The sequence below is a fragment of the Vulpes vulpes genome, chromosome 16 (assembly GCF_048418805.1).
Source record: "Vulpes vulpes isolate BD-2025 chromosome 16, VulVul3, whole genome shotgun sequence".
Classification (NCBI taxonomy): domain Eukaryota; kingdom Metazoa; phylum Chordata; class Mammalia; order Carnivora; family Canidae; genus Vulpes; species Vulpes vulpes.
The window spans coordinates 49231373-49244534 of NC_132795.1; the positions used below are offsets into that span (position 1 = coordinate 49231373).

Genomic DNA, 13162 nt, shown 5'->3' on the forward strand with positions numbered 1-13162 from the left:
TGATTCCTAGAACACACCCCATGCTCTTACCCGCAAAGCCTGCCATGTGTCACGTCCCCATCAGGGATGCCCTCTCCCGTCCTCTCCTGTCTGTAACCACCTGACAAATGCCCAGAATCTGTCTCGACTCAAGTCACGGTGCCGCCTCCTCTAGGAACTCTTCCTGGGCACATCCTCCCTCCTGTCTCTAACTCCCCGCTCTCCCCTCTGTCAGAGCCCTTACCAAACAAGGTTGTAATTACCCATCTGCACGTCCCTCATCCATGGCAGTGGGAACCACTCCACGGGGGTCAGGGTTTGCTCTGGCTCCCACGATAACAAGTAGAAACACCCCAGGCTAGCCCCTGGAAAGAAGGGAAAAAAAACCCCTTCGTTCCTCATGGCATTTTTCCAATCCTTTCCCAACTGCTGCACAAACCATTCTGTGACAGCCCAAGTGATGGGAAGGACGGAGGAGCAGGGTCATGACACAGCAGCCATTGGCCACCCTCTGCTCGTCCCTTTCTACCTTTTTTAAAATTCTCATTTACTGAATCAATTGGCAAATATCTGATGAAACTCTCCATGTCCTGGGCACTGTCCTAGACACCAAGGATGACAGTAAGTAGGATGTGAATGGTCCCTGTCCTTGTGGGGTTTGACTCTCAGGGGGCAGGTAAACAATTAGGTGAGCAGGAAGTGCTGACCCGGGCAGCTCCCTTGCTCCCCCAGTACAAAACAAAGAAAACCTGGGTAAAGCTTAATTTTTAAAAGTTATGGCTCTCTGCTCCTCCCTGTTCAACAGACAGCCGCGTCTTCTGGTGCAGTGCCAGCCGTGTCCCCGAGACATGATGGTGAAGGTCAGAATGAACATATTTGGCCATTCAGGATTGGGCCCCTGGTCACGAGGGCTGCTTTTAACTCTGGCAAAGTGGATATTGTCGCCATCAATGACCCCTTCATTGACCTCAACTTCATGGTGTACATGTTCCAGTATGATTCTACCCACGGCAAATTCCACGGCACGGTCAAGGCTGAGAATGGGAAACTTGCCATCAATGGGAAGTCCATCTCCATCTTCGGGAACGAGATCCCACTAACATCAAATGGGGTGATGCTGGTGCTGAGTATGTTGTGGAATCCACTGGAGTCTTCACCACCATGGAGAAGGCTGGGGCTCACTTGAAGGGCAGGGCCAAGAGGGTCATCATCTCTGCTCCTTCTGCTGATGCCCCCATGTTTGTGATGGGTGTGAACCACAAGAAGTATGACAACTCCCTCAAGATTGTCAGCAATGCCTCCTGCACCACCAACTGCTTGGCTCCTCTGGCCAAAGTCATCCATGACCACTTCGGCATCGTGGAGGGCCTCATGACCACCATCCATGCCGTCACTGCCACCCAGAAGACCGTGGACGGCCCCTCTGGGAAGCTGTGGCGTGACGGCCAAGGGGCTGCCCAGAACATCATCCCTGCTTCCACCAGCGCCACCAAGGCTGTGGGCAAGGTCATCCCTGAGCTGAACAGGAAGCTCACTGGCATGGCCTTCTGTGACCCCACCCCCAATGTGTCACTTGTGGATCTGATCTACCACCTGGAGAAAGCTGCCAAATATGACAACATCAAAAAGGTGGTGAAGCAGGCATCGGAGGGCCCCCTTAAGAGCATCCTGGGCTACACTGAGGACCAGGTTGTCTCCTGCAACTTCAACACTGACACCCACTCTTCCACCTTCAATGCCGGGGCTGGCATTGCCCTCAATGACCACTTTGTCAAGCTCATTTCCTGGTATGACAATGAATTTGGCTACAGCAACTGGGTGGTGGACCTCATGATCCACATGGCCTCCAAGGAGTAAGAGCCTCCTGGACCACCAGCCCCAGCAAGAACAAGAGGAAGAGAGAGGCCCTAAGCTGCTGGGGAGTCCCTGCCCCAACTTAATCCCCCAGCACACTGAGAATCTCCTGACCTCCAATTTACATCCTAGACCCCAAGGAAGGGGAGGGACTTGGGGAGCCCTACCTTGTCAGGTACCATTAATAAAGTATACTGTGCCCAGCTTAAAAAAAAAAAAAGCTACAAATATAGTCAATATTGAAAGAAAAGGACCCAGGAACCTGAAGCCAGTGCATTGCAGGGGTAGCTGAGCAAATGTAAGCCCCAGCAGCTAGAGGCTAGGACATGCGTGCCCATACAGGGTGGAGGACATGGCCTTGAACTGGAGCAGGACACAGACACTGACACACCTGCAGAGGGTAGGGCCCAAGATGGGCTGATCTACCCTGAGAGGTGGACAGAAATGCCTGCAAAATAGAGAACTGACAAGGGAGGCCACGTCTGCATCCAGCTCCAGTCAGAAACAAAGATCGCATGAACGTTAAACACATAAGCCTTGGCCATATACAGATGTGAGGTCTGAACTTACAAGGTCAATGTGGAATAAAGGTCTTTAAATAAAAAAAAAAAAAAAAACATCTCAGACCAATGACAACTGAGGGTCCTGTGGCAGAAGAAAAGAAAGAAAGAAAACATTTTTGGTGGGGACACACCTACCACCCAGAGTCCATGACACCCCACAGCTAAAAACAAAATAATTCACAGTGAATATAAACTCACAATAAACAATTACAAACCATATGAGTAAGTAACTAATCCACCAGAAATGAGTGTGAACAGATACCACAAAGGCAAAGTTAGCACCTGTTTTATTTTTTTAAGATTTTATTTATTTATTCATGAGAGGCACAGAGAGAAAGGCAGAGACACAGGCAGAGGGAGAAGCAGGGTTCCCGTGGGGGCCCTGATGTGGGACTTGATCCTAGGACCCTGGGGTCACGACCTGAGCTGGAGGCAGACATTCAACCACTGAGCCACCCAGGGGCCCACTGCTGCTGGGTGAAACTCTCCATGTCCTGGGCACTGTTCTAGACACCAAGGATGACAGTAAGTAGGATGTGAATGGTCCCTGTCCTTGTGGGGCTAGGTTGTGTTGTGTAACAAACAATACTAGGTTGTGTTGTGTAACAAACAATCCCCAAATCCCATGATCTAGAGAAATAACTCTCCTCTCTCACATAATTTCTCAGGAGCAGCAGCTGTGGGGTGGCTTGGCTCTGTTCTGTGTGCCCATTCTAACCTCCAGGCTGTATGAACAGCCTTATTTGAGATGTGTTCTCATGGAAGAGAGGAAACCATTTGATGGTCCCTGTATGCAGCGGTGCCTAAGCTTGCTGCTGAAATGCAGCACTTCTGCTCACATGCATTTAGCCAAAGTGATTCCTGAGCTGATGTCAGTAGGATGGGAAGCATCACACATCACCTGGCTACAGCAGGGACACATAACCCTCTTACCGAATCCAGAGAATAATTGGAAACAGCATCCCGAGGACATAAAATATCAGAATCTGGTAAAACTATAAAATCATTAGGTTAAAAACAGTTGAGGAGATGAAATACAGCCAGAAACCACAGGGAAAAGAATGAGATTCTAAAAAGAACAACCAGGTTTGAGAAATGCAGCCACACAGAATTTCTCAGAAGGAAAAATAGGATCATTGAATGTGAAAAGTCAATTAATCACTCAAATGGTAGATCAAAGTAGCTGAAAAGAGAATTCTCAGACTGGAAGATCGAAGTGAGGAAATCATCTAGAAGGAGCACAGAGAGGCAGGGGGTGTGAAAATATGACCGTGGGGCCCTAGGGAACCATGGGACTAATGTGATTCTGACGTGGTGCAGGTCTAATGAACTCCAGACGGCAAGCAGAAGGAGAATAAGGTAGATGATAATGGCTAAGTGATTTCCAGAACTGAAAAGGCCCCAGTCATCAAGCTGAAGGGGCTCATCTAGTCGTAAATGGGATAATTAAAACTAAATGCACACCTGGACCTGATATCAGGCAATGTGAACAACAACAACAAAGCAAATGAAGCATCGTTAGGGCAACCAAAGACAAAATACAGATTACCAACTGAGTGGGGCAGGGCAGGGGGGCGGGGGGATGGAGGAAGAGGGGAGGAGGAGAGGAAAAGGAGGAGGAATGGGCGGAGAGGAGGGCTGACAGTTTCTCATCCACAGTGACTTTGGGGAAGGCGGCATGTTGTATCTTCAAAATCCTTCAGGTGGGACGCCTGCATGGCTCAGTGGTTGAGCGTCTGCCTTCAGCTCAGGGCGTGATCCCGGGGTGCCAGGATCGAGTCCTGCACTGGGCTCCCTGCGTGGAGCCTGCTTCTCCCTCTGCCTTCTCCTTCTGCCCTCTCTCTGTCTCCCATGAATAAATAAATAAAATCTTTTAAAAAACAACCCTGCAGGAAAATGCTTTGAGTTTAGCGTTCTACACCGAACAACACCAGCAAAGACTCTAAATCCCAGAGTTCTAAGACAAGAGGGAGCACACATTATCCCTAGATGGCTCTGCTGGATGGACAAAACGTAGGCTGCCTCTCAGAGCAGCTTTCACCCAAGCACATTAACAGAAAACAAAAGAGCTCCCTCCTCGTTGACTGCTGCTGTCACCACCAAAGACAAATGCTGCACAGAGGTCTATGGAGTCAGCAAGTGTGTCATGGCCCGAAGGCTACATTAACCAGGGTAGAGACCTGCAATGGGGGAGGGGAGGGTCCTGACAGAGCAGGTCGTCCATCAACTGCGTCTTCAGATCGGAAGAGCCATATGATCAGAAATAAACGTTTGGGCTGAGTATAGATTGAGCTTCTTGGTGTCTATTTACAACATTCGTTGCCTTGCATCTCAAAATGTTTAATGCAAATCTCCATGCCACACCTCCCGGTTCACAGATTTGAAGACAGGAAGCCATCTGTTTTTGCAGAAATCGGGTGCTGGGCAGAGGTGGTGTAGAAAGTGTCTCGATCCTCACCTTGGAGCAAACACCCCAGTTACTAATGATTTGGCGTAACTCTCCTCCTCCTCCTGTTTCTCCCTGGGTTCGGGGTCATTTTCTCAAAAGCTTAAGCAGTGGGATTTGAAAAATGTATAGAAAGCATATTTATAGCACACGTCAATAAGCATGTATCAGGAAATGCTGGTTTATAAGGAAATTAAATGAGATTATTACGGTGAAATTTATCGTTTAATCCGTGAGCACCGCGCAGACTTTGAAAGGTTAGACTTTGGAGTAATAAAGAGAGTGCATCCTAATAACAACCGCACAGAGCAATATAACACAGCCGTAAAGAAAGAGGGGACAAACGGGAGAGAAATACTGCCCCTTCTGAGCTACCATCACTCACAGCTCTGCAGAAGCTCAGCAGGCGGGAATGCAGCTCGGTCTCAGGCGTATTAATTAACAACCCGAGAGTTCCTCCCTTATCAGGCAGCAAAGACAAGCCCTGATATAGGTACTGTGTCCGCAGTGGCTTGCTGCGGGGCCACTGACAATGAGCAACACGTTGTTTCTGCTCTCGGGGAACTTACAGTCTAGTGGGGGCACAAGGTACCCATGTGGGTCCACGTCAGGTGCTCCTTGAACCTACCCACTGGAGGAGGGGGCCAGGGAGGGAGAGGGGAGGCCCAGCTGCCGTGGTGCTCAGTGAGTGCAGGCCATGGGACGTGAAGGCCACAGGAGGTGAAGGCTGCAGGACGTGAAGGCCGTGGAACGTGAAGGCCACAGGATATACAGGTCATGGGACATGAAAGCCAATGTCATGAAGGCCATGAGACATATAGGCTGTGGGACGTGAAGGCCATGGAATGTGAAGGCTGTAGGATGTGAAGACCAGGGGACATGAAGGCCATGGGACATATAGGCCACGGGACGTGAAGGCCACGGGACGTGAAGCCCATGAGACATGAAGGCCATGGGAGGTGAAGGCCACAGGAAGTATAGGCCATGGGATATGAAGGCCCTGGGACATGTAGGCCACAGAACGTATAGGCCACGGGACGTGAAGGCTGCGGGACATGAAGGCCACAGGAGGTAAAGGCCACAGCAGGTGAAGGTCACAGGACATGAAGGCCGTGGGATGTGAAGGCCATGGGGCATGAATGCCGCAGGAGGTATAGGTGGCAGGATGTGAAGGCCACGGAATGTGAGGGCCACGGGAGGTATAAGCAACAGGATGTGAAGGCTGCAGAACACGAAGGCCACAGGACGTGAAGGCCATATGGGACATGTAGGCCGCAGGACGTATAAGCTGCAGGATGTGAAGGCCACAGGACATGAATGCCATGGGAGGTATAGGCCATAGTACGTGAAGGCTGTGGGAGGTGAAGGCTGCAGGTTGTGAAGGCCACAGCAGGTGAAGGACATGGGACATGAAGGCCATGGGAGGTGAAAGCCACGGGACGTGAAGGCCATGGGACGTGAATGCCGCAGGAAGTATAGGCCACAGGATGTGAAGGCCATGGGACGTGAAGGCCACGGGACGTGAAGGCCACGGGTGGTATAGGCCACAGACGTGAAGGTCACAGATGTGAAGGCCATCAGAGGTGAAGGCCACAGGACATGAAGGCCACAGAGCACGGACCACAGCCAGGACAAGCCTGGGCTGGCCAAAGCCCACCAGCGAGCCCCCTGTAGAGAACACAGGATCCCAGATTTTCTGCAATTGTTGACAGAGGTGGACAAGGAGGCCAGTGAAGACTCTCCCTCAACACCCATGAAAAAAATGGAAAGTTCTTGAGTGTCTCAGCGAAGCCCTGATGAACCAGGCCAGGGGAGCTGGGAAATGCTATTGACACAAAACCATGGGCAATGCTTTTTAGGGGCAAGTGGAGGGAATTTTAGGAGTAATTCTGCTTATGAGCAATTTTCACCTCTTAGGTGACTTCAGAACCAAACTCTTTACAAGATACAACTCCACTGTAAACAGGTAATTATGTCCAAAGTGATGTGTGTAGTGGCAACAGGATGTGGGAGGCAAGGAAAGAACTCAAAAGAGGGGTGATTATCTCTATTTGGGGTTTTCAAAAGAGCCTTGGTGCAGAGGGTGATGGCTGAATATGGGCTGAAAAGGGAAGAGAAGCTGTTCAGGTCCAGGGCTGGGGGGAGAGCGCGCTGCAGGCGGAGGGCAGCCTTCCAAAAGCGCAGGCTGCAAGCAGCACGGGGTGGTCGGGGGCTGCAGGGGGCCTGGTGTGGGTGGAACGCGGGATGCCAGGGATGCCACGAGGATGGCAAGGAGGGCGGGGACGGCGGCCTCTCAAGCATGCCAGGGGCTGCGGCCGCCTCCGGGAGGCACTCGGAGAGATGAGCGCTCCAGCAGACCAAGGACGGGAGCAGATTTGCAGTTTCCCGAACTCCCTTCTGGCTGCCTGGAAAGAACGTGACGGGAAGGGTAAAACGAGAAGCAGGGAGACACTGGGCATCTCTGCACCCTAGGGAGACATGCCGCAGGCCAAAGCTGTGCGGTTGGAGGGGGTGCCGTGACACACTGGCCACGTAGCACAGCGGTGACAGGGCAGGACAAGGAGAAGGGACCCGGTACCTGGCTTGCACGCCCATGCACAAGGGACGCTCCTCAGTAAGAGCAAGCACCCTGCCTTCCTCCGCTGTCACGGGGCTAATCGATTAAGGAGACACAGGGCTTGAACTCACGACCCTGAGATCAGGACCTGAGCTGAGATCAAGAGTCAGAGGCTCAACCAACGGAGCCACCCCGGCGCCCCACAATAGTAATTGATGACATAGCTCAACTTTATTATTCTTTTCAATGGCTCCCTCCCTGGCTCCTCCAGGGCTAGGACAGCAGCGACGTCCCCGTTCTGTGCTTAGCAGTGAGGGGTCAAGGCCTGGACACGAGGTAGGCACCCAGCACATATCCGTCAAATGAATGAAGGAGACACAGGTCCCTCGGGGACACTGACGGGGTTGGAATTTGCCGAGGTCAAGTGTCAGGCCTCCCTGCAAGCAGCTGAGATAAAATGACCATCTGGCCCGCCAACCACCTTGCCCCGTAGCCCACCCGAGCCCACGGAAGGCCACGCGGGCATCAGCAGCCCACCCTGCAAGCAGCGCGGGGAGCAGAGAACGGGAATCGGTGACGGGCAGGGTATGCAGGGGCACACGTCACGGTCCACTGGGAAGGGGACAGACCCAGAAGGGTGGCTACTCATGTGGCTAATGGTTTGACTGGGCATCTGAGGACCCCAAGGAACAAGAGGGAAGGCTGGGGACAGAATGTTCAGGGGAAGGTGATGAGAATATGTGGGTCCCGGTGGGCACGGTCTGCAGGGGTGAGCCTGAGAGTCTCCCTCCCCCAGCCACCCCCCCCAAGCTTCCCCAGCGGGTTAGGGGCGCGTGATCTTGGAGGCAAAGCTGGCCCCGTGAGGGGCTGAAGGCCACGTCTGTGGAGAGCCCGGATCTCACCGTCAGCAGTGGCCAACTCTAAGGCCCTGACCTGGCACCAATCACCCGGGATGCCAGCAACCGTCGGCAGGTGGGGGTATCGCACCTTCTCAGGGGCGGGGGGGCAGAAATCTGCCCTCGGAGAAGTAGACGCTAAGTCCAGCTGCGTAAGAGCCTGGCCTGCCTGCATCACCTTCCCAAGAATGTCAGGTGCGGCTTTTCCAAATACTTTGTTCACTGTTATGGAGACTCAGCTCCAACTTTGCTTCTGTCAAGGAACTGCTTTGGATGGAAGGGGGCAAATAAAATAAAATAAAATAAAATAATAGGCTGATTCCCATGATCCTTTCTGGTCGTGCACACCATCAACCAAAGTGCATTGGGTCACAGAAGCGTGGAGTGCCGAGCTGCAGACTCACGGGTGGCTCTGCCCAGAAATAACCCCTAATGAGACCACGTGCTTCTCTGCTCGGAACCACGGGCTCCCCTAGGGCACGGCAGCAGGCAGCGTGCTGACATAGCCCTGAGGTCTCCAGTCCCTGGTGTAGACAGCCTCCCGAGTGTGGGCAGCACTTAGGGATGTGATGGGATGGCAGTCCTGTGAGCACGGCGCGGCACGCGGCGGAAGAGACCCGCACAGGCGGCTGCCGTCCCCGATCTGCGGGCTTGCAGTTAAACAAAAAGAAGATCATCCTGGGTGGGCCTGGCTTAATCAGGGGAGTCCTCAAAAGTGACCAGGTCCTTCCTGGGTGGGTCAGAGAGCAAGGAACTGAGGAGGCTGAGAGTTGAGAGCAGCCAGGAAAAAATAAAAAAATAAAATAATAAAATTAATAATAATAATAATAATAATAATAATAATAAAATCAGGGGCCTCAAACCTGCTGTTGCAAAATACTGAATTCTGCAGACAATCACGTGAGCTTGAAAGAGAACCCCAAGTTATGAAGGAATGCGGGCTGGGCAACATCTGGATTCCAGCTTTGCAAGACCCCTGAGCAAAGAGCCCAGCTCAGCCCTGCACAGACTTCTAACCTGCGGACACGGTGCTGTAACAAACGGATGTGGTCTTAAGCCTGCAAGTTTGTGGTCATTTGTCACAGCAGGAGCCAACTCAGGGTCCAGGGGGGCGTAAGGGACAGTGACAACGCTCACCCTTTCTTTTAAATGTGCACTTGCTGGTCTGTGCAGCTCTGGGCTCTCATGATTCCGACATGTTGGTCCCCACACGAGACCCAGTAAGAGTCCCACTGATGTAAAGGTCGAGGCTGCCGACTGGCTGCTTCAGGCTCCACGTGTCGTGGGGCGGGCAGAGGTGGGAGGTCATTGTGTCGTCTGGGGAGGTGTATCCTGACCGTGCAGGGAGCGCACCGTGTCACTATACAACAGTGACAGGTAAGAGCACATTGGCAACCACACATCCTCTGTGGGGACCACAGGGGACCCCAGGGACAGGGATGGAAGCCAGACGGGGGACCCCTCTGGGACCCTCGAGGGCTCACATCGCTGAGGAATAAGGTGGAGGTCCCCCTACAAGATGAGGAACCTATGTGACTGCACGCTGGCTAAGGACACATACAGAACAGGTGATGGAGAAAGGAATTTCCCATCAGCCCCCACTTGGTCCCACCCCTTATCACCTCCTTCACCTGTGCCACCTCACAGGCGGTGAGTCAGTGCTGGCTCACAGGCTGCAGATAGCAAGATGGACCATGTCAGGACAGCGACTCCTGGAAGCGGCCGCCACACAGATTACAATGTGCCCCTTGCTCCCTTCTGCGGAGGGGAAGGGGCAACGGCGCCGAGGGTGCACAGAGCTGCCGCTGGCACTGAAGGGGGCAGACCTCGGACCCTGCAGTCCTGCGCTGACCCCCACCAGCAGGCACAGATCGGAGACCTGTGGACGAGCGGGTTCTCTGTTGCCTACAACGAAGATCCCTGTATAACACGGGGGCTCATCGGACAGACCCCGGAGGATGTTGCTGCTGAATAAAGTCAAGGTGCGGAGAGGAACAAGCTAGAGCTCTCGAGGCTGTGGGAGCAACTGAATCCCTCAGGGCGAGGGGGCGACGCGCCAGCTGGGAGATGGCCAGGGATGGACCGTGCCTAGCGGGGCCCCCGAACAATCCCACCAACACGTGCTGGTGGGAGCGTGCGGCAGAAGGTTAGGAGCTCAGCCCTCTGCAGGGAAGCGTCCCCGTCTGCTCCTGGCCAGCCTCCCAAGACAGAGAAAAGATTTGGAGCATTTAAGTTAGAAAAAAATCTTGGAGACAGGTTTGGTTCAGAGCAAGACCATTCGTCACATGCTGGATCATTTGGATGAATGCATCATCCAGCTTGTGGTTGCTGAGCCTCGCTGTGCAAATCTTATGTTCCCCAAGGACGTTAAAGGCACAGCAGTGCCTTCCTGCCCTTCAAGGGCTCATGCTATTCGAGGAGACAGACGCCAGTGACCCTGCTGCCCCGGCTGGGGCCCCCGTCACAGATGACTCATCCTGCCTGGCCTCCCACACTCCCTGCAACGCTGCACAGCATGAGATCCCTGTCCCCAAGGAGCCACAGCCTGTTGGCTTGGGGGCATGCACAAGTCTCCACGTTCCATGATGAGTCTGAAGGAACAGAGAAAGAGTGGGAGCAGCCAGGAGCTTGGTGGACGGCGATTAAGACCATGTAGAATCTTCCAGGAGGAGTGGGAGGTCAGCAAGCCCTCGGAAGATGGGTGGTAGGAACTGAAACCCAGGCGCGGACCTGCAACCTCGGGGCATGGCCAGGACTGCTGGGAGGATGCACGCGGTTAAAGCAGCAAGAGCGTGGCAGGGAGGGCGGGGCTTGAACCCCGGCAGAGTTAGCCAGCTCAGGGGAGAACGCTGAAATCTATCTTTCAGGGGCTGAGATGTGCTCAACCGGGGACTGGCGAGGCCAAAGAGTCGCCTCTTCCTCTGTGGCAGATCCCAACACCCCAGAGAGAAGCCAGGACTGCACGGACCACATCACAGATGGCGGGCAGAAGGGAGGAGGAAGGTGCTCACCATTTGCCGTGCAGCGCGAGCACTTCCCACCTGCACCTGCCTCCCTGCCTAGGGCAGAGCCCATTCTTCTGCATCTCCCCAACACGTCGCACACTCCAGGAATGTGGTTGAGGCCGCTTGGACGCAGCATGACCTGAATTCAAGAGCAGACTCAAGAGGACAAACACGAAGAGAAGGGGCCTCAAGGAATGAACATCCCCAGGCATCTGACCACTTGCTAGAACTTTTCAAATGGGACTTACATTGCCTCATAGACAGGGTCATTTAACATACGTATGATTTGTCCCCTTCTATAGATGAGGAAGTGGAGACTGAGAAATTGCTCAAAACCACACAGCTGCCATGTGGGCTCCTCTGGGGCTCAGACTGGTGCCTCCTAACTCTAAGCCAAGGCCAGCTCCCCATGCACTGGGCACTCCAAGCGTGGACGCCCACATGCACACCAGGACACACCAAGCTCATGTCCCTACTGCAATGGATCGACATCCTTCCTCAACCCACTCTTGCCTGGCTCTCGTCACATCAGACAATGGCATCAGTGCCACTGCAAACACTGCGGAACCCAGAGAAAAGGGTAAGATCGCTGGGAGACATGCCGCAGGCCACTACTATGGGGTGTGCACCAGGGGAAAGACTTGGAAAATGGCACTGAGAATAAGCAACCAGAGAAGGAGGTGAAGAAGCAAGAGGACATGTGATCACAGAAGCCACATGTGGAGAAAAAAGGGAGCATCTGCAGCACCCACTGCTACCCACCTTCTCTACGAGGGCACAGGCCCTCGTTTACTGGCACAGGCCGCCCACAGCATTTTTTCACTTAGAATTGCACCCCCTTTTCATGGCTCCTCACGGGGACCCAAGCCCTTGCTGGGTAGCCAGACCAGGCAAGTTGTGTTAGTTGACTGCTTAGTTGGTTGGTTGGTTGGTTTTGAGTTAGTTTGTTTGTTTTGGGTTGGTTGGTTGGTTGGTTGGTTTTGAGTTTGTTTGTTTTGGGTTGGTTGGTTGGTTTTGAGTTTGTTTGTTTTGGGTTGGTTGGTTGGTTTTGAGTTTGTTTGTTTTGGGTTGGTTGGTTGGTTTTGAGTCAGTTGATTTGTTTTGGGTTGGTTGTTTGGTTTTGAGTTAGTTGGTTTATTTTGGGTTGGATGGTTGGATGGTTCGTTTTGAGTTAGTTTGTTTTGGTTGGTCAGTTGTTTGGTTAGTTGGTGGGTGGATGGGTGAGTGGATGGATGGATCAGCTGGTTTTCTTCCTAAATGACAAAATTTTGATTCTCACATCTAGTAGGAAACTTCCTCCCCACACCAATGAGCGGATCTGAATGGAGCATTTAGAGTGGAGACACGCCATATAGGAATTTAATTTACATCACTTCACCTCTACTTTCGTGGCTCAAAGAGAAATAAAATGAAAGAACTCAGGTGGTATGGTTTATTTTCCTGCCTTTCTGCTCCTTGAGTGAGCAAGACACAAGAGATAAAAATCTCCTTTTTTCCAATTCATGCACATCCCTTACAATATGAGCAACTCATTAGCCATGTGTGCATTCAGCACTTTGAGATAGTGCTTTAATACAATACAGCCCCTAACACAAGCCAATGACTTTATCTAGCTCTCAAACAAAGAGATACCCACCAGGTAGAGTGCTGTGAGCTCTCCGAGAGATCACACTGCAAAGATGTTTATAGGTGCTTTGAGGAATTATCAAAAGAAGACTGGCTGATTCAGGATTTCTGTCATCACAAAGAATTTAAATCCCACATAAGGAGCTCTCTGACTATAGCACATGATCAGTGTGCTTTCCATTGGTATTTATCGAGCGTGAGTGATGTATAGGAAGTATGCTAACACGAAAATGGCA

At 52.4% G+C, this 13162-nt stretch overlaps 1 pseudogene; it reads left to right on the forward strand.

Moving 5' to 3' along the window:
• Positions 1-867: 867 nt before the first annotated feature.
• On the forward strand, positions 868-1936 carry LOC112935874 (glyceraldehyde-3-phosphate dehydrogenase-like; annotated as a pseudogene).
• The last annotated feature ends 11226 nt before the right edge of the window (positions 1937-13162 follow it).